This window comes from Centrocercus urophasianus, unplaced genomic scaffold (genome assembly GCF_019232065.1).
Source record: "Centrocercus urophasianus isolate 14NV4802_14NV808 unplaced genomic scaffold, USGS_Curo_1.0 seq_14, whole genome shotgun sequence".
Taxonomy (NCBI): Eukaryota; Metazoa; Chordata; class Aves; order Galliformes; family Phasianidae; genus Centrocercus; species Centrocercus urophasianus.
In genome coordinates this window covers 9305515-9324871 of record NW_024884586.1, presented here as the reverse complement: position 1 = coordinate 9324871, position 19357 = coordinate 9305515, and the positions used below count along the sequence as shown (strand labels likewise).

General features: G+C 44.6%; 1 protein-coding gene and 1 long non-coding RNA gene across 6 annotated transcripts in view; one reads left to right on the top strand and one right to left on the bottom strand.

Annotated features, from left to right (window-relative positions):
• The window catches only part of HRAS (HRas proto-oncogene, GTPase), a 34754-nt gene extending 34421 nt beyond the window's left edge, over positions 1–333 (bottom strand). For both annotated transcript variants that reach the window (XM_042814033.1, XM_042814034.1), the window contains exon 1: positions 154–333. The gene's annotated coding sequence lies outside the window, so the exon portion shown is untranslated. The remainder of the gene's footprint in view (positions 1–153) is intronic.
• A 435-nt stretch (positions 334–768) lies between these two features.
• On the top strand, positions 769–19291 carry LOC122158275. 4 transcript variants are annotated; one of them, XR_006168180.1, is made up of 9 exons: positions 769–1700; positions 2493–2587; positions 3882–4396; positions 5440–5610; positions 7671–7772; positions 8435–8623; positions 11696–11885; positions 14612–14735; positions 14829–19291. It is a non-coding gene; the product is annotated as an uncharacterized LOC122158275 (long non-coding RNA). The 4 variants fall into 4 exon arrangements; XR_006168181.1 differs by having other exon boundaries at positions 14612–17893; positions 17966–19291; XR_006168179.1 differs by having other exon boundaries at positions 14612–18259; positions 19038–19291.
• Positions 19292–19357: the final 66 nt, after the last annotated feature.

The window sequence follows — 19357 nt, the reverse complement described above, 5'->3', positions numbered from 1 at the left end:
TCCGCAGCGCTGCCCGGGGCCGGGCCCACCCGCAGAGCGGCGGCGCGGAGGGGCGAGCAGGCGGGGCCGCCCGGTGCCCCGCGAACAGGTGGGCGTGCGGCTGCGGCCGCCGTGTGCCCCCCGCCCCGTCCCGTCCCGTCCCCGGTCACTCACCCGGGCGGGATGCGCGTCCTGCGGAGGGCGGCGGAAGTTTGCGGTGGAATAGCGCTGTTTTGCGTTTGGTTTGGGTTTGGGGTTGTTGTTTTTTTCTTTCCCCCTCCTCTCCGGGGGGAAAAAAAACAAACTCGACCACCGAATCGAGCGATTCCCCCCCCCCGCCCCTCCACCGCCCGGGGCTTCCCGCCGCGCTCAGCCGTGCGTCGGACCGGCGGCGAGGTGAAGTTTCCACCGCGGTGGCGGAGGCTCCCCCGGCGTGCCGCGCCCGCCCCGCATTGGCACCGGGCGCCGGGGCGCTCCGTGCCGCCGCCGCCGCCCGGACAATGTGCGTGCGGGGGGAGCGCAGCGGAGCGGGAGCGCGCCCCGCCGGCGGCCGCGGCACACGCCCAGGCTGCCGGCCCCGCCCCGCCGCCACTCACGGCCGCCCGCCGGCCCTGATAGGCGGCCCCCGCCGCCTCCGCCCTCCGGGTGGGCTGCTCCACCCGTCAATCATCCACCGCGGCCCGCCCACCCGCGGCCTGGCTGTGGGGCGGTGGCGCTGCGGCCGGCCGGCCTGTGGCGCTTGGGGCCTGTCGCCGACGCGCCGCCTGTGGGGGGCTCTGCGGGCGGCCCCGCGGGTGGGGCGCTCCGACTGCCACGGGGCTCCCCTGAGCCTCCTCTTCTCCTGACTGAACGCTCCCGGTTCCCTCAGCCGCTCCCCGTCAGACTTGTGCTCCTGATCCTTCTCGGTTTCGTTGCCCTACTCTGGACGCGCTCCAGCGCCTCGATGTCTTTCTTGTAGCGAGGGGCCCCAGACTGAACGCGGGGCTCGAGGTGCGGCCCCACCAGTGCTGATCACCACAGTGCTCCTGCTGACTGCACTGTTGCTAATACGTGCCCAAGCTTTGAGGCAGGACTGCAGAATATGGCTCCAAATAAAGTCTGTGCTCCTGGTACTGCAGAAATGCTGTTCGCTCTGATGCAATTCTCAACCACATCACCACTACTGATTGTTTCCATTAGAAAGGTATCTGCTAATCTGAAAATGGATCTAGAAGCCATTGTTCTAGATACTGCCGTTGACACAGTAAAAAGAAAGCTCATGCCCTGCAGAGCTCAGGGCTGGAACAGATGAAGCAAGCTGTGAGGACACCTGCTGAGAAGCCGTACAGGTTTTTTCAGGTCTCACAGACTGTTGCAGCAGCACAAACGAACTTGCTGGAGCACTTTCTGTAAGCCGGAACACAAACAGACAGGTCCGAACAAAGAGGACGAAGCTTCAGCTTACCTTGAGAATATTTGCAGGCTTCTAACAAGACCTCCTGCTTCGGAACAACCTCTCTGTTCTCCACAAAGCCAAGAAGTGCAGCTTGCAGAAACACGGCATCTCTCCCATGCAAGCCAGCAGCAGCGGCACGCACAAAGGTGATGGGTCTCTTCACAGGCAGGCACACGTACACACGGCGCACCGCCTCTCTGCACTGCCTGTCTCATCTTGTCTTCGCCCTTCTGGTGAGCATGCAGGTACTGGAGCATACAGGGATCTTGCATTTTGCACCCTGCAAGTAAGTTGTTTCTCAGTACCTAAGTGGCCCAGGACTGATCAGGGAGCAAAAGACCCAAATAGGCAGGATAATAGATGAGTGTAGTAGACAAAGCTCTCAGAGAGCAGTGATGCACTGTCATAGGCTGCCCAGAGCAGCTGTGGATGCCCCGTTCCTGGAGGCGTCAAGGGCAGGATGGATGGCTCCTGATCTGAGTGACAGCCCTGCCTATAGCACGGGGATTGGAACTGGGTGGGCTGTAAGGTCCTTTACAACCTCATGCATTCTATGACCCTATGAAAGCTATGGGCGAACCTCATGCTTCTTGGACTTCTCGCTAGCCTACATGTAGCAGGACACATCAGAAGAAGGGGCTGAAGCTGCCTCTTGCTCATTCTTCAGTGCTGTGATCACATTAGGACATAAGATACCTGAGGACTACTTGTTGTTGGCAGGCTGCTGAAAGACAGTAGCAGAATCACCTATTGGTGACTCATAACCACACATAGGGTTGATGACATAAACTTGTGAGGACACTGAGAGTGGTATATCTTAAGTATGCCTGACACTACCACCCCCCCCATCTCTTTTTTGATAAAAAGACAAAGTGCTGGTATAAGTTGCTGCATCTTATGCATCTTTGCATCTCAGCAAAGTTGCTGCAGACAGCATAGCTCCATTGCTTTTGGCAGAGCTAGACGGATTTACACTTGCTGAGGATATAGCTCATTCTGTGCATAACGAATAATTCTTCCTGGTTATATTCTGGCTTTTTTTCTTTTCTTTTTTTTTCTTTTCTTTTTTTTTCTACAGGGGAATGCTTCTAGAAGAGAGAATCCTCTTATTTAAGCACAGGAGCAATGCCGCAGCAACAGCAGTGCAAATTGTACCACAGATAAGCTGGCAAGGTTGTTAATTATGCTAACTAAACTCCCCCAGTTTGATATCTCCAGCAAACTCCTCTGCCCACCCACAGCTGCCCAGTGCAGCTCCTGTGCTCTATGGCAAACCTCTAGGCAGGTGCAGAGAAATATGTACCTCTCTAGAAATGCTGCAGTGGTACTAACTATTGCAAGCCTTTCTTGTCAGGAAAGGAAGACTAGTCTAACTCTGAGCCCACTGACACACAGTGCAATAAAAAGGAAATGGGAAGAGCATCACAAGATCCTTACTGCCACACTAGTGTTGTCAAAACCGAACCTGCAGTGGGGTTGAAGAGCTGCTCTGTCATTCCAGTGCCTCAGTTTTAACTCATCATCTTCACCAAACTGTAGCATGCATGTAGGAGGCCATAACTCACGGACTTCCTTCTCCCATCAATAGTCATGTGACGTTTTAAAACAGCAGTCTAAATTCAGCCCTGGAAAGATATGTTACTGATTTCTGTCAGAGCTGTGAGCCCCCCAAAAAATAATTCCTTGATGTTGTCATTTCCTCTTCAATCTCTGCAAGAAGGAGGCTACTGTGACATGAAAACATACAAACATAAGTTTGTAAAATTGAAACTTATGCCACAAACTTAAACAACTGAACTCGCTCATCAGGTCAAGGCTATCCCCAAGAGTTTTGAGATGTTAATCTTTTTTAGAGGTTTCTCTAGTAAGACCACCCAGGTTATTGCCAGCTTGAACTCAACTCTCTTCTGCCCTTTAAAAAAAATAATAATAATAATAATAATAAATAATTTAAAAAAAAAAAAAAAATGAAAACTTCTTGTGATCATCAATATCACCAGCAAAGCAAACAACTGCACTTTCGTAGCTTCACAGGGATATCTGAATACATCCAAATTTTGTTCTCAGCAAAAATATCTACACGAAGGCCAGCTGAAGGGTATAAGTTCTCAGTAGGCAGAGGGCAGATGAGTGGTGTCGGGTTCCTTTGGTTGTTTTCCTGCATCTTTTGTTCCTTTGCCATATCCACAATCTCACCTAGCTTTGCCCTAATTACATAGAGTACTTCCTGGTTCCTTCTGTGCCTTTTGTGTTGTCTCTACGTTCACATAGTCTGTTGGAATGTTTTTCTGGATGCACTTTCTTTCTCTCTGTAATTGAAACTTTCTTGAAGTGTTCAGAAGGAAGATTCTATCAGTGTGCTCTCCATATCATTATCTCTGAGAGCATGCTGAGAAAAGCAGAGATTCTGACGTGCTTTCCCACAGCACCATATTCTTCATGATTATTTAATTTATTCTTTCTGCAGACACACCAGGCTCGATAAGCCTTCAGGTACTTCTGTGCTGGGATGTAGATCTTGCTCATCTCTTCCGGAGCTTCAGGGATAAGTAGTGTCAAGGCAGAAAGAAAACTGATACATGACAGAATTTGAAAATTTTGAGTTTTCTAGAGGGTGCAAATTGTTTCCTTTTAGAGCCGGATAGTGCAATACAAGTAACTTGCCATGGCAGCCTGCTTACGAGACAGAAAAAGGTGAGAACCACCAGGTGCTTTGTTACTGTAGCAAGGGAAGAGGCAGAGACCTTACCGTTTTTGGTCACTAATGAGCAGCACACCATCTAGTAAGTTGTCAGCCGAAGTTCATGTTGTATTTGATGCAAGCTAGCTGATGTGTGAGCCTCTTTGATACTTGGATCAAAACTGAAGTGCGGTCAGAAAGAAAGAAGGAAGTGCTCAGAAGAATTGAAACAAAGCTGGATTCTCAGAAGCACAAGGCCTAATCCATATCCGCAACAAGCTGACGCAACTCTGCAGATGCCAGTAAGTGACAAACCTTTTTCTACAGAAATTAATTTGGCTTCCACTCTCTGGCAGTCTCAGTTCTTTTCCCAATTTCTTTCAAGAAAACTCAGCTCTGCAGATCTGGAAGTATTCTGAAGTTATCTGGGACAGAAGATGGCATAGGCTAGTGGAGTCTGTGTTCACATCCATTCTCTTTACAGAGATGCTTCTGGGAAGGGCAGACTTCCTGGCAGCTTACTTGTATTAGTGAGAGAACTGAGAAAAGGCAAAGTGAAGTGGTTAAGGACAGTGAGGGGAAACCCTCCTTGGTGTCACTGTGCAAGGAGAACAAAACTCATCTCTGTTAGCTCAGAAGAGGATGACTGTGAAAGCTGCTATATGTGCAAGAGTTCCTAGAAGCCAATGTGCTTAAGGTAGGCTCATTTGTTAAAAATTAACAGGCCTAGGATAAATAGAAAATGTTAGCTTTACACCCAAACTGGAAAGGATACCTTCTGGAGGAGAGTCTTCAAAAGTGAAAGAAAAACAGAAAGTTTCTTAATCCCTAGGCTACTGACGTGAGCTATAAGTAACATTGCTCCCATTGTGCAATGGCGTAAATAGGTGCTTTCCCTTTTTGCTTTAAAAAAAATCTATCCCAGTTAATGTTTAGCTTGTTGATATAGTATATCAACATATATAAACATATAAAGTATTTTGGAATAGCACAGTTGATATAATGGTTAAAAAGTGGTGAACAGTGAGGAATGGCAACCTTCTGGGCTGAATTTACAGGTAAGACTGCTGTGGCTCCTGGACCATCTTTGTCTAACTTCTCAGTGAGCTGTAGAGAAAATACTGCTAGCTCACAAGCCCCAGCAATATTATGGCTTGGAAAGCAGCCCCTGAGAGAAGCTCTTAATGTATTAGATAAATCTATACAGGCATGCAAGGCTATAGCTTACTCCTGACAATGAATTGTTACACTGTGAGTGACTGTCTAGAGAAACACGATGGGGGAAATCAGAGTCTACTCTTCACTATAATTTACTATAATTTGTAATTTCTACACTGTCTTTTAGAGAATGGGAAAGGTATGCCAGTTTATCCTTACTACATGTTGCACTGAAGGAGACACAGGCACAACAGATGTCATTAATATGTACCATCATCCCAAGGGTGTGGGGCTCACAGAAATACCTAAAACTTGGAACAGAAGTGCAACTGAGAGATGACACAGAGGAAAAAGACCAGTGAGTCCTGGTATTGTTATTTTTTTAAAGACAGACGCTGAGCAGAACTGATTTCCTGTAGTAATCAATTAACCAAACCCTGAATTAATTCATTAACCATCAATCAACTGACAAAACCTTCCACTCATATTATCTCCAAAAATGTGACATTGCTTCAGATGACCCAACCGGTGAGTGAGCCCACTTTGTTTTTAAACCTAAAAATTACAGCATTATGGATGGATTAAATTCTACTAAGTAAAGCGCTCGAGTTTCTTTTAACTGAATCATTTGAAAACATTGCAGAAAATTCTGGTTAGCTATAGCAAAATCATCAGTCTTGGAGAGTACTGTAGTCCATGATAGGATCTTTCTCATGGATTTCTTGTTTGCAATAAGCACAAAAATTCACCCAGCACCTTGCCAGGTGCCTGACCCAAGCCCTGCAGAGCTAGAGAAAGATTCCTATTGACTGAATTGATTTTGCTGCCAGTTGGATTTGATCGATTATAAACTGAATATAGAAACTCACAGATACGAGATGTTCTGCTGTCATAGAAGGTAAAGGCTTTGTAATCACTGCTTGTCTTCCGCTGTCTAAAAACACAAACAACTGCAGATTCTTGTTTTATATTTAGAAAACAACAGCAATTCCCATACAGAAGTGGACATAATTAAAAGTCTGGTCAGTTCTAATGGGCCAGTCTCCTCGTAGGAGTAAGAATCATATCTCCCTTATACATGATATGCAGTATTTGATAATGTGAGACCCTCATCTGTGAGGGCAGTGGGGTATCTGGATTTCACATTCTGCTGGTGGGGAGGGGGATGGGATATAAATCCGACGTGTAAGTTTGACACTAATGAGAAGTAATGTTGCTCTCTACAGTTGTGGCCCAGTCTGAAGCACACTGCCTTCTACAGAAAGTGTCCCCTTTGCTCCAGCAGGTGTTTGCTCAGGTTTATAGCAAATCTTTTTGAGTTTTGTGTTATTTCACAAGTACTGCAGCTGATCACACAATGAGTTTGGAGCCTGAGATACTTAGAAATGATACAGATTCCTTCATGAAATGCTCTCCCCAGGTGAGGGTGACTAGAATTAATAAGTATCCCGTGTCCACTTCGACTTAATCCCAGGCCTCCCCAGGACCAGCAAGGGTCAGATAGGGCAGGAGGTCTGGTAAGGTAGGAATCCACAAGTTAAGGGCCATGCTGACTTTCCTGGCAGTGGTTTGCTGGCATGAGCACAAGAGATTTTGCTTGCTCTCTGCTTCAGTCAAATGTCAATCATTCTCTTGGAGCCTGATTGTCAGATCACTGTATAGAAAGGGAGGCTCTTGCCCTCACCTTCATACAACAACAGCTCAGGTCTCTGAGAGTAGAAAGCTGTATTTTTTAACAAGCCCTCACAATACTTAGTCCCCTCGTGATTTTCCTTTTCAAACTCTTCAGAGAAGTTTGAACACTCACACACCAACAGTTTCTTTTTGGGACAGCTCGGATCACTTACCATGCTCTGGGTCATCTATGTCACTTGTGCTGACAGGAGCCAGTCTTCCAGGCATGGAAAGCAGTTGGGTTGCTAAGGGATGTCTTGCTTTCTCTGTCATTTCTGCATTCACTGATGTGTGACAGATTTATCTTTGTGGAGTTCAAGGCTTCCCTATAGCAGATGAGTGAATCTGAAACTTGAATCTGAAACCATCCTCTGTTCTCCTGGAGGACACGCTAAAACTATTCTCACTTCTTTAAAAATAATCTTCTTACTCCTTTGTCAATTAGTACAGAATTTCTTCCTCTCTGCACTGCGGAACAGTTGTTAACTACATCTGTTTCTCAGAGATTTCAAAGCAGTGTTGCACAGCATGCAGCCACAGTAAAACTAAGTAGAATTAAAGACATTGGTGTTTGTTCAGTTAAACTACTTGTTTCTTTTCCTCTGATTGCTTTTTAATGTGCCAGCTGCCCTTTGTCTCTAGCCCTGCCATGCTTCCCTCCCTCTCATCATCAGACTCAAGCTGCTTATCCTTTTCTTTTCTGCCATGTCCTTCATTGATTTCTGTTTTTCTATTTTCCACAAGGAAGAAGGAATGGGCTGCCCAAGGAGGTGGTGAGGTAACAGTCTCTGGAGGTTTCAAGAAAAGGATGGCTGTTGTATTGCATGACATGGCTCAGTGGGCATGGTGAGGATGAGCTGAAGGTTGAACAAGATGATCTTAGTGGTCTTTCCAATCCTAATTATTCCATGATTGTATGTTTAGGAGCCCCAGACCTTGGTTCCCAGACCTACTGTAAGGTTTCTCTATTATGATGTCCTAAGCAACTTGCTGCTAATTTCTTCTTTGGCCTCCAGCTCTTGACTTTGCCTTTTCCACTCCCAGTGTACTTCTGCTGGGGAAATACTGAGACTGATGTACCATAACACCAATTAGAAGTGTGACGCAAATCCAAGTGATTGACTGAATTTTAGCCATTGACTGTGAAAGCAGAGTAAGCTAATGTTAATCTACAGATGTTGTATTAACACTGAGAGTTTTCCCAGTCCTCATTAGCAATACACTTTGATAAGGGTAGAAAGTGTTAGCTATGGTTTCCCTTCAGTAAGCTGTTTAATCACCAGAGCTTACTGGCAGTGGGATTTGGGAGACTTAGGCGATCACAAAGTGTATTAAGAGTAATACAATACTCTCTAGCTTTCCTGTGATATCGCATGGAGGAAAGAATGGACTCAGGGCTGCTCTGTTCCCTAATTTAAGAAGCTCTAGTGTGTTTCAGGCACTGTGTGGGGGGTGAGGACTGGGCCAGAAGCTTCTGCCTCCTTAGCCAAGATCTTCCTCATTTTTAGGAGCGTACTTCTAACAGCTCTCCTGCAGCTATCAGCACATGCCGGTGGACTTGTTATAGCACGTTGAACAGCACATTCTTGCTGGCTCACTGGGGTCTGATCCAAAGCTTACTGCAGGCAATGAGGAAGATTCATAGACTTCTTCAGTGGCCTTTGGACTGTCCTGTGGATACAGAAGCACGATGGCTGGTAAGTACATGCATGAGAGAACTCTGTTTCACTCCAAAGAGATGGCAAAAGAGATTCTGCATTCCAAATCTGTACATCCTGGAACAGTAAAAGCCAATATGAATCCTACTTAATCCTACTGACTCAAAATCACTTTCTCCCTCAGTTTCTGAATCATCTGCAACTCAGCCTTTTTGAGGTTCTTAGGTAATGGGATGAGAAGAGTGCTGCATCTGAGGTCATTCCCACATGCACTGATTTCCAGTCACTTTTAAAATGCTTTCTATCACCGAGCAGCTCTCGTGTAAAGATCTCAGACATGAAGTAATCCTTCCAGCACTTCTAGAGAAAAGCTAGCAGCCATTAAACCTGTTTTACAGGTGGGTGGGCTGAGCTCCAGTCTGACAGAGATCACAAAGCGCGTTTAAGGCCAAACTGCCTGAGCTGCCACGTTCCCACAGCAGCGATGACCGCTCAGGGGGAATATTAACCTCCTTTGTTAGAGTGCCCAGGCAGAGGGGAGGGCCACGCGGTCTGCTGCAACTCCACTTGTGTACATGCACACATGACTACAAAGTAAATAAAACTAGCTGGCCTCGTGCCTTGAAACCGGGAGTCCCCAGAATGAAGGCTTAGTGTATGGTAAACCAACATGCTGTGCTCAGCCCTTCGTGCTGAGCCATCAGGCAGGAGGGAAGGTAAAGCTCAGGCCGGGTGCTCATTCCTGAGTCACCTTCTTCAGCATTTGTTATTGCCTAGAGTGTTAGCTTGCTGGATAATAAATGACTTCATTCACTGCAGCAGTGAGGACACTATTAAAAATTAACTCTGGCAAATGGCCTCGCGTATTTTTCAGACAGAGGCAGACAAGGGAGAAGAGGAAAAGAGTGTTGTTGAAATCTGGTTTGCAGAAAGGGCAAGTGTTGAGTTTTATTAATGTAGTTAGTTCAGGCTTCAGTTTAGTAAGTGCTGTTGCTGGCAATTGATGATCAAAATTCCAAGAGCTTAAGGAGCTTTGTAAGCTTAAAAACAATCTGAATAGAGAAGATGCAATAGCCATATTGTAAGGCAGGTCAAAGAGTAAGATAAATGTGGATTACTTATTTGAAGCATAATGTTTCACTTGTTTGCAAAAATAAATGATTTTATTACTTGGATGTTACTACCATACATGTGTAATATGATGTGTAATGAAAAACAAACTTTTGCTTCAGGTATTGCACCATTTTCTCATGGTACCACACTTATAACCATATACTATCCATGATAGCATGCAGAGTATATTTACCAAAATGGAAAGCTTGCATTAAAAATTGGAGGAACTACGCCAGCTTGCATATAGATCCCTCATTTTCCTGGCTTCTCTTGCCTCCAGCACCCACACAATATCCATCAAATTGTCTCAAGACAATCCCAGGCTGCATTCTAAGCAAACGTAGGGCTTGGGCAAGATGCCAACCTGCTAGGCTCAGAGCGGGGAGTTCTGCCTGTGTGCACCCTCCCACTCCCACAGCCTGCATGCTGCAATTCAGTGCAGAGGAGCTCAGCTTTCAGCTCAGCAAAAAATCTCTCAGTGCTCCTTGCTCCCTTTGTGTCACTCAGAGAAAGGGATGTGATCTGAAGCTTGCTGGCGCTGTTATTAATGAACCCACTGATGACAGAATGTCCCTCTTGTTCTGAGAGCAGAAAAATAAACTTCAAGTCCACCACTAAACCTTATTCAGATGGCTTTGATATAGCAGCAAGCAGCGTGCCCCATCCTGAGCCCAGGGTTCCCAGAACATCTAACAGCTCAGTCCGTAGATGGCTTGATATCCATGGGGAGGCTGGAGTGTAACATAAGCTGCACTGCCAGGTGCAGTGACTGTGCAGGCAGATCTGCCTGCTGGCTGCCATGCTTCTCCCAGAAGCATACCACAGTTGTTGATATCATATTCTGTGCTGCAATATGATGGCACCTATCGAAGGGCCCAGGGGTGCTCTGCATGTACCACATCACCTGGCTGTGTCTGTGTGCCACAGGTATTTGTAACCTTTAGGGTTCATTGTGCAGGCAAGATGCTATAAAGTTCCTGCATAAGAAGGGTTAAGAATTTCCTGGCTGAAGGCACTCAGTTATTGCTGTGACCAAGTTGGAGACTTTTCCTACTCCAATCTCTTTCCTTACCTGCTGCATTCCAGTGGCTTGTGCACCTTCAGCATCTGCCTTCCACGGAGCTAGCTGGTAAACAGTGAGCACAGCTGAATGCTGCACACCTGTGTTTCCACTGACACTTAAGGAAATGTGCTCTTTCTACTAGTTTAACCCTGTTAGCTAACCCTGACCTGCTCCTGCAGAGAATAATCAACTGATTACTTAGAAATTAGCTAGCTGCCACTGTTTGGTGTGCAAGATGGCTGTGAATGGTTAATGAATGTCCCTGTGATAGCCCAGCTACTGCATGGCATCAGGAGTGACTGCTGTGGGTCCTCAGAGAAGGACAGGTTTGTGATGATGTGGTATGAGATGTTAGGGAGTGCCCACATTTCGCATCCCCGCTTGGTAGTATTTTAGATGTGTATATCCATACTGGCCTCCAGTAAAAAACTACCTGAGCCAAACATGGTATACAGATTAGTAGATCTCTGAGAGGAGCTGGATTTGAATTATCCATTTTATTCTTGGTTTTTCTGAAATGTTACTGAAACACATGAACTTTTGCTCATCTCAGTGCATGGCATGAGTCACGTCTCAGCATCCCATTGTACCAGAAACAGTCACATATAAATCCAGCAAAGGTTTGCCCCCTTTATATTTTCCAAATGTTCAGATCCAAATTGGAAAGGAAATGGTCAAAAGCCCCTCTCTGTTGCTACCGGGGGTGGGCAGGTCTGGAAGTGCAAGGTCTTTGCTTGGGCTGTAGGAAGTGAGTGGAGATGAGTCACAATATTGCAAGACAGTCCTACAGACAACAGTAGTTTGTAGTCATGAGATGCTTCCATTCTTATTTCTGTTTTCTGCTGCAGGGATGTGCATGGGTGGAAAATTCAGCTCAGGAATTAGGAGTTTCTGATAAACCACTGCAAGGGTTTACCCCAGGGTTTCTTTTACAGAGTTTCAAGTAAAGAGGATGCTGGGATGGAGTGTTCAGCTAGCAGTGTAATCATGCAGTGATGAACTGCAGAGTTCACAGCCAAAGAACTGATCTGCAAGCAATGCTGGAGGCCCCACAGCAGACAGCATGTCATGTCCACTACCATGTGCTGTATCCTTGAAAGCAGACTGTCAGGTGGGGAGCTGGAGGTAGGTGTGAGATTTGCATGAACTGTGATGTTTTCTATGGTTCAATACTCTGAAATACCACATGAGCAATTGTCTTTGTTTCACGTGGTATGCTGAGATATGTAACAGAGTTAACTTGTACTGACAGCGTATAAAAAGTACAGGAGCATACCAATAATCCATCTTCTGTCAGCACTAATCTAACTTAGCTGCTGGAATAACAAAGTACACAGTCCTTTTTCTAAGCACACATTATGCAAAGTCAGAGCCGGGGCTGTAAGGAGGATATTTGGAATTCAAGCCTCTCCTGTCATTTTTACAACATGGAAACATACTTCCCTCTTTATAAGCATAGGCTTCCTTCTGCTAGCTAGCATTGATGGGGAAGTTATGCAATTCAGTGACCCAAATACAGAAGAATCCCTAGGCTTTCCAAAAAGACTTCCAATGGGAAAGGGAACATGAGATCCTTAAATTTTAGGGAAAATCCCAACACGGGATGGTGGTGGATTGCCTTATTTTTCATTCCTGTGAAGCTTTTGCTGGACTCAGATTCAGGCTGTGCACTACAGAATGGAAAGCAGAAGCAGATGTATAGAGTCAAGGGTTTCTTTGACAGAGCAAATAGGAAGCCCGAGCCCAACCATTTTTGTCTTTGCTCAATTCATTCATCACAGCCAAGCCAAAAGCAAGCACAAATTGCTGAGTAGACTGTGGAGCTGAAATGCCCCAGGGACCATTCGGAATGGCATTTGAGGCAAAAGAAGCAATTGGCTCCTTTGTATGTGAGGATAGAGAGTCACATCCCCTCAGATACAGACATTAGGATGACACAGGTGTGCATGGAAATGTTCAGGAAGGGCATGCAGGGTTTTTTCCAGCCCAAACGTACCCTGCAGAACTGCCTGACAGCAAATCTACATGCTGGTTTCCTCCCTGTGCTGCTGGACACTATGTCCTGGGACTTGTGAAGTACTTTTGTCAAAGCTGTTGTTTGTAGTGTGGCTTCTAGCAGTGCTTTTGGGAGTGATGGCTGAAAGCCTGGGTGTACATGAGTTGCATGCAGAGTAAGCTTAGAACTTTGCAAAACAGTGCAAACAAGCAGTGAAATTGCCTGCAGACTGGTGCTTTGAACTGATTAATTTTTTTAAAATGTCCAGTTTCTCCACTGCTTCACACTGTGCGTTGTCACACTGATGGCAAGTGAATATAAACCTTTCTGATTTGGTGGCATTTTGTGGTGGCTTTGCACTAGCACAAAAAGCAAGCAAATGCTGCAAAGCTGCTGCTTCACTGCTTGAAGACAGCCCGACAAATTTCACAACTAATGCCTGCCTGGCAAAACAGAACTATTAACACAGTGAGTTCACAAGTTTTCCTCACACTGCAGAGAACAAGTGCTGCTCCTGAAAAACTATGGCAAAACAGACCTTGACCTTAACTTCTTTCCAACACCAGTTCATTTTTCTCTTAGTATAATGTTGGAAACAAAGTTGTAACTCGGTCATTGACCGTGGAATTCATCCCAGAAGAAATGCAAAGACCACCAACAATGTGGACCAGGTGTGAATTATAAATAGCATCAACAAGAGGCTTTTGGTGTCCCAAGTGCATTAACTCCACAGCCAGCAGTATTCCTTTTATATTTTTATTGTAAGCCAACCATTTTTAAGCCATCTCAATAAGACTACATCTTGCTTGGGATTTGTGAACAGTGAAGACTGTAATTTAAATGAAACCCCTCTAGTAGTACTAAGTTTTAACAAGTTTTGTATCTACCAATTATTTAGCTAAAATGATTGTCTGTATGCTGTAGGATGGCTCTATTTACATCCTGTGCAGTGGGACATAGCCTGGAAGAGCAGATGTGTGCAGATAACAACCCTAGGCTCCTCAACACTGGAAATGATTTGTCAAAAAAGAAGAGGAGAAAGGCAGATGTCCTTCAAGAGAAACACGAAACAACGATCTTTATTTTATACACAGACATTTCAAGTTAACGTTGGTTCATCTTGAGTCATGAATGATATAAGCAAGGGAATTCAAGCATGCTTTCCAGGCTCTCAACATACACTTTTTTCATATTTAGAAAAATTTTGTTTCCCTCTTCCTAAAATGGGTCAGGAGAGAAATCCTCTCCTTATGTATGTATGTATTTATTTATTTATTTACAAATCCCAGTTACAACTAAGACAGAATTAGGAGATAAGCCCTGCTGGAATTGGGATGTTATGACTTGTCATTTTAGGTGTTAATACAGTGCCCCATTTCACTTTTGTTACTTCATGTCTTTCACTCTGATCAGTTGCCTCAATCATACATGAACGCAGCCATTTCTGGGTAGAGTCATTTTGTCACAAGCCAAATTCTATCTTTCTAAAACAATAATGCAAAGGGGGGAAAAAAAACCCACTAACCTGGCATTGGCACTGGGGATTGCTTGAGTGTAAGTGGAATTCCATTGGAGTTTCTTCCTTGCAGCAAAGCTGAACCTGCTCAATGCTTAGGTTAAAGAGACATCCCCGCAGTACAAACCAGCAGCATCACATTTAAAGCTTGCTGTTAGCTTCCCTTTTCTCTAAGAAACCATCCTCTGTTGGAAGGTGCAGCTTGCTGCCTTTTATTACTTTCCAGTCAATAGTAGGGACAAAGAAAAATCATGACTGCCAACGTTTCACTGTGAGTTAAAATGCTCAAAAAATTTAGTTTTTTTTTTTTTTTCTTTTTTTTTGTTTTGTTTTTTTTAGGTCTAGTTCAGCTTGAAAAGATACAACTTTGTGTGAAATGCCATATGTTGCCTGATGAAGCTTTCCTGTAAGGTTGTACTTCATGAAGCCTGTGAAAAGGAGCAAAAACAAATGCTTGGATCTGGTGAGTCAGAGAAAATGTTTTTTAACTGGATCATCTCACTGCCCTTTCTTTTCATGCCAGATGCAGCTACAGCAAAATAAATTCAATTCACAGATTTCTGTCTTCCTCTGGATCTTTGGATCAGTTCTAACTCCCACCCAGTCTCATTCATTGCTTCTGATGATGGTATCCTGAGCACCTGCTGTGAGCAAAATTTTTCTTACATCATCTTATGAACACAGTGACTTCAAACATGTGAAATCATGAGGTTAATACCACACCCAAGGCTTCAAACAAGGCCCTTTCCAGGTGTCTTGGCTGAATTTTTGAAAATGCTGTGGTAATTTCTAGTTCTTGATCAACACAAGAATTACCAAAGGTAGAAAGTGTTCTGCCGTACAAGAACATGAAAGAATGAGAGAATGCAGAGCAGCAGTCTGAATGGGGGAAGTCAGAACCACAGTGTAAATTATTCTCACCTTAGATTTGATTTTTGCCTTGTATAAAATGGTAGTGAATATATTTGTTCTGCATTAACTACTTGCAATAATAAACTTTTGGAGGCACAGTTTTTACCATATCTGATGTATTTTAGCTGGTAGTGTTAGCTGCATTGACACCTTTTTTTGATAAAAAGTATGAAAATTTGAAAATCAAATCAGAATGGGGCAAGCTTGAAGATATCCCAAATATGGAATGACAACAAAATTCCCGTTCCTCTGCTTTCAATCCACATCATAGAATCATAGAATTGCTCAAGTTGGAAAAGATCTTAAAGATCATTGAGTCCAACCACAACCTTAACATACTACCTAACTAACAACCCTCTGCTAAATCATGTCCCTGAGCAAATGTATAACACTGTGGCAGTAATGAAAACTGGATACTCAGAAAATGGAGTTATCCAGGGATAAAGCAAAATTTCAGGAGTTTAATACACTAATTTGGCACTGAGTAATTTCTGCCTTGCTGAATAAGAAGAGGAAGAATATCTTAAAATCATCACATTTGGGATGATATAAGAATAGGGATTACACACACCCATCAGTCTGAACCTCAATAGCACGTAATGTTTTAAAAGAAAATTTAACTGAAAGCATAATTAAAGACAATGGAAAACATGGCAGGAGTTTCCCAAGGGTGGATTACAGCCACCCCTTGTAATGGGGCTGGTGGGAAGGAAAGGTTGTGCTGAAATGGAGAACATCTGAAAGTCTGCAGTGAGAGTTCTTCTGGGCAATAGTCATCTCCTCTTCTGTTAGTGCCCTTTGAAAAAAGCACAGAAGCATGCTAATGATGTTTGATAATGATTAAGCTGCATCATCAGAGGAAGGCTGGAAAAAGGGGACAGAGCAATAAGAATAGAATAAAACGTAGAGATAAAAAGTGCAAGGTCACACACTTACTTACATGAAGTTGGGACTCCCACTCCCCCAGAGAGGACAAAAACCGAGAGGAGCCTCACCTCAATAGCTTATGATTACAGATGACCAATTTGGTGTGACCTTGATAACGCCATCTCAGGATATACCAGACATGGCATTTCCAGCAAGATAGGATAGTATATATTCCACCATATAAGACACGTGGAGTAAAGCCTGCTATTCTGGTCACCCACCTTCAAGGGAAAAAAAGCTAGAAAAGAAAAACCAGGGTGATAATAAAAATTGTGAACTTGCCTCTAATGATGGAAGATTTTGAGTTTGGCTTGTATGACTTAGCAATATAAATGTCAAGACGAGATGAGAGCAGGCCCTATAAATATATCAGGAAAACAAATATCAGAGAGGAGTTATTTTTAGCTGGAAAATATTTTGGCAAAAGAACAGATAGGTATAAACTAGCAATAAATAATTGTAGTCTATAATTTAGGACGCCTGTAACAATCAGAGAGAGGCTACTGAGAGGAGGAAGTAGAGACTGGCAGGTATCTAAGTGACTTTGGTGTGGTTACCTGCAGTAGAATTGGATCCCCTAATGAGAAAGCCCCTTTTTATCCTGTATTTCTAAGGTGTAGTGCAGAGGAATTCCTAAATGTCAATTATACAAGTATCAACAGCAGTGGGTGTAATCAACAATATTTATTAGTAGGAGGAGTGACTGGTTGCTTTTTGGGTACGCTCTGACTGGATAGAGCCACAAGGACAGTTGCGTCTCTTCTTCAGAAGACTCCAAAGGAATAGCATGTCTGACCAGGCTTGGTTTTCAGAGAAAGTTTTGCCTGATCCCTGTTCATTTGCATTGCATCAATATAATTAATCCAGTCTAACCTGTTCTAGTTCGTGGCACTCCTGCGATGGTGAGATCAAAATCAGGTCCAACATCTCTGACCGGGTACGCCATTTGTTAATACTGCAATTTAAAGGTTTTAAACATCTTGTGGCAAAACTGCAGCATAACTGCTATAAAGCTTCATGTATGTACAACGTGATTCCTGGATAGAGATCACTTCAGCTCCATAGTTATTAATTCACAGGTTTCTCGCTGACCTTAGCTCAGCTCTGGGAGCCGTGCCAGAACAATTACAGTAACTCTGAGCAGCGCAGGCATAAAGCTCCTGTATTTACTCTGAAATTGTGCCAGGTTTTCTCTGGCTCAGTGATGGAAAGATGCATTTCTTCTTTGATTAGTTTCAAATAGTTCAGCCTGGGTTGGCTATAACAAGGTTACTTCATTAAAAAAAAAAAAAAAAAAGAGGAGAAATAAGGTATTATGAGGAGGTGTGCATACACTATATACTTGCTGCATAGATAACATTAAGGAAATGCAAGCTAAAAAGGGGGGAAAGCAAGTCAAGGTGACTTGTTATCCAGAAAGTAAGTGGCAGAGTTGGAAATGAAATTCAAGGGGAATATACTTCACTTGGTGTTGTTTTCACTGAATCGTGCTATCTTTGTGGAGCACGCTGAGGCCCACCTCCTTCCTTCCTGCAAAGGTAGGGCAGCTGGAAGGCAGAGACACCAGGTGAAGCTGAGCATGCTCACCACTTGGGAGACCCAGGCCCCTGGTGATCTTCTCTGACGTTAATTGACTGTCAGACCTTGCAAAAGGGGAGGGGACACATTTCCTGATCTGTGGTTTAAGGTAGTGTTTTCCAGACTCTGGAGTGAATTTCATGTTGCAAAGGAAATGATGATGCAATCTTCCAGCAGCTGCTGTGCTCCAGCATCCTTGCAAAGGTACAGTACATATTTTGTGGGTGTATGTGTATATGCAAGCTGCATATTCAAAACCCCAGTTTTTCTTAACAGCAGGCAGGCCTCCAGGTCTCCAGACCCATCTTCCTATCCCCAGAAGAAATACTGCTAAAGGTTGCTCCCAGCAAAACTGTAGCGGTCATCCTGAAAGCGAGCTCCTGAAAAATCAAGTTTTTATGTAAGACTGCCATGGGTGTGATCTCATCTTCCTACGTGCCAGGTCTATGAGTCCTGTACCTAAAACATAGAAAGGTTCCTCATAACTGCAAGTGAAATGGCAAGAGCAACGTTCTGAATGAATATATTGTGATGAGTCTGAAAGATCAGGGAACGCGTGTCTTTGAATAGGTAAATCTAATTGATGAACGTGTGAGTCTGATGATGGAATTAACCTGATTTAATTAATTACTCCCTCTTGGTGGAACTGCGAAAACTGACTGTAGTGTGCTTTAGTCTTTTAGTTTTTAAAATCAATCACATTAAGGGAAAGTAAACAAGTTTGGTTCAGAGATGGAAGGGCTGTTACGTGCTTAGTTTATACGGCTCTGCAGATGCCCAGTGAGCTGCTGAGCTCCAGAAACTGAATCCTGTATGCTGGCCTGTCTGTGCTGGGGGTGTATGTAGCAGCGATGGCTCCCTGCCTTCATGCCCAAGCTTTTAGTTGAGCAGAAACAGACCATCTTGCCTAACATAGATGGGATGAAGATTTGCTTCAGGAAGTGTATGGGAACTGTTGGGTCACAGCCTGAACCACTGATTGAGCACCTGAGGAAGACCTGGTCAGCTGTGGGAGCACAGGTGAAGGCAATTCATCTCGTGACCCCTCTTAGACCTCATTTACAGGCTGACCAGTACTGGGGAAGCATCTCTGGTTGGGGATCTCTTCCCTGTGGAGTCTTTTCTGTAAGCCTAGCTCTTAGGACACTGCTGAGTGCCTTTATTTTCCTTTGAAATACCTTCTCATCTATGCTAGTTCTTTTGATGTTACTCTCCTGTATGGTCCTTCCACCAAGTTAATGTTTCCAATTGTAACAGGAGGTGAGTGGAACATCCAGATGGTGTGCTTGGGGACATCCCAGAAGCTCCCAACCTCCTGAAATAACTAAGTGTTCTTGATTCACACCAGGGATTGAACAGTGAAGAAGAACTGGAATGATGCCATAGTGCTCCCCAATAGGAGGTGATGAATGGGACAAGCATGTTGCTGCTCGTGCAGCCAAGTGATGAGCCAACAGTGCAAGTTCTGCTCTTGCTGCTAACAAAGCTATACCGCCTCTGCCTCAAGCTGTTTCCTGCACAGCTCTCCTTGCCCTGCGACCATCCCTAGGGCTCCGTTCAGCCAGGATCCCTCGCTTCAGGGAACACGCGGAGCTCTCCTCCCCTCAGTGCCTATCATGCCGCAGCCGGTCGCCAGCCGGCGAGCACGGCGCGTCGCGGCGGGGCGGG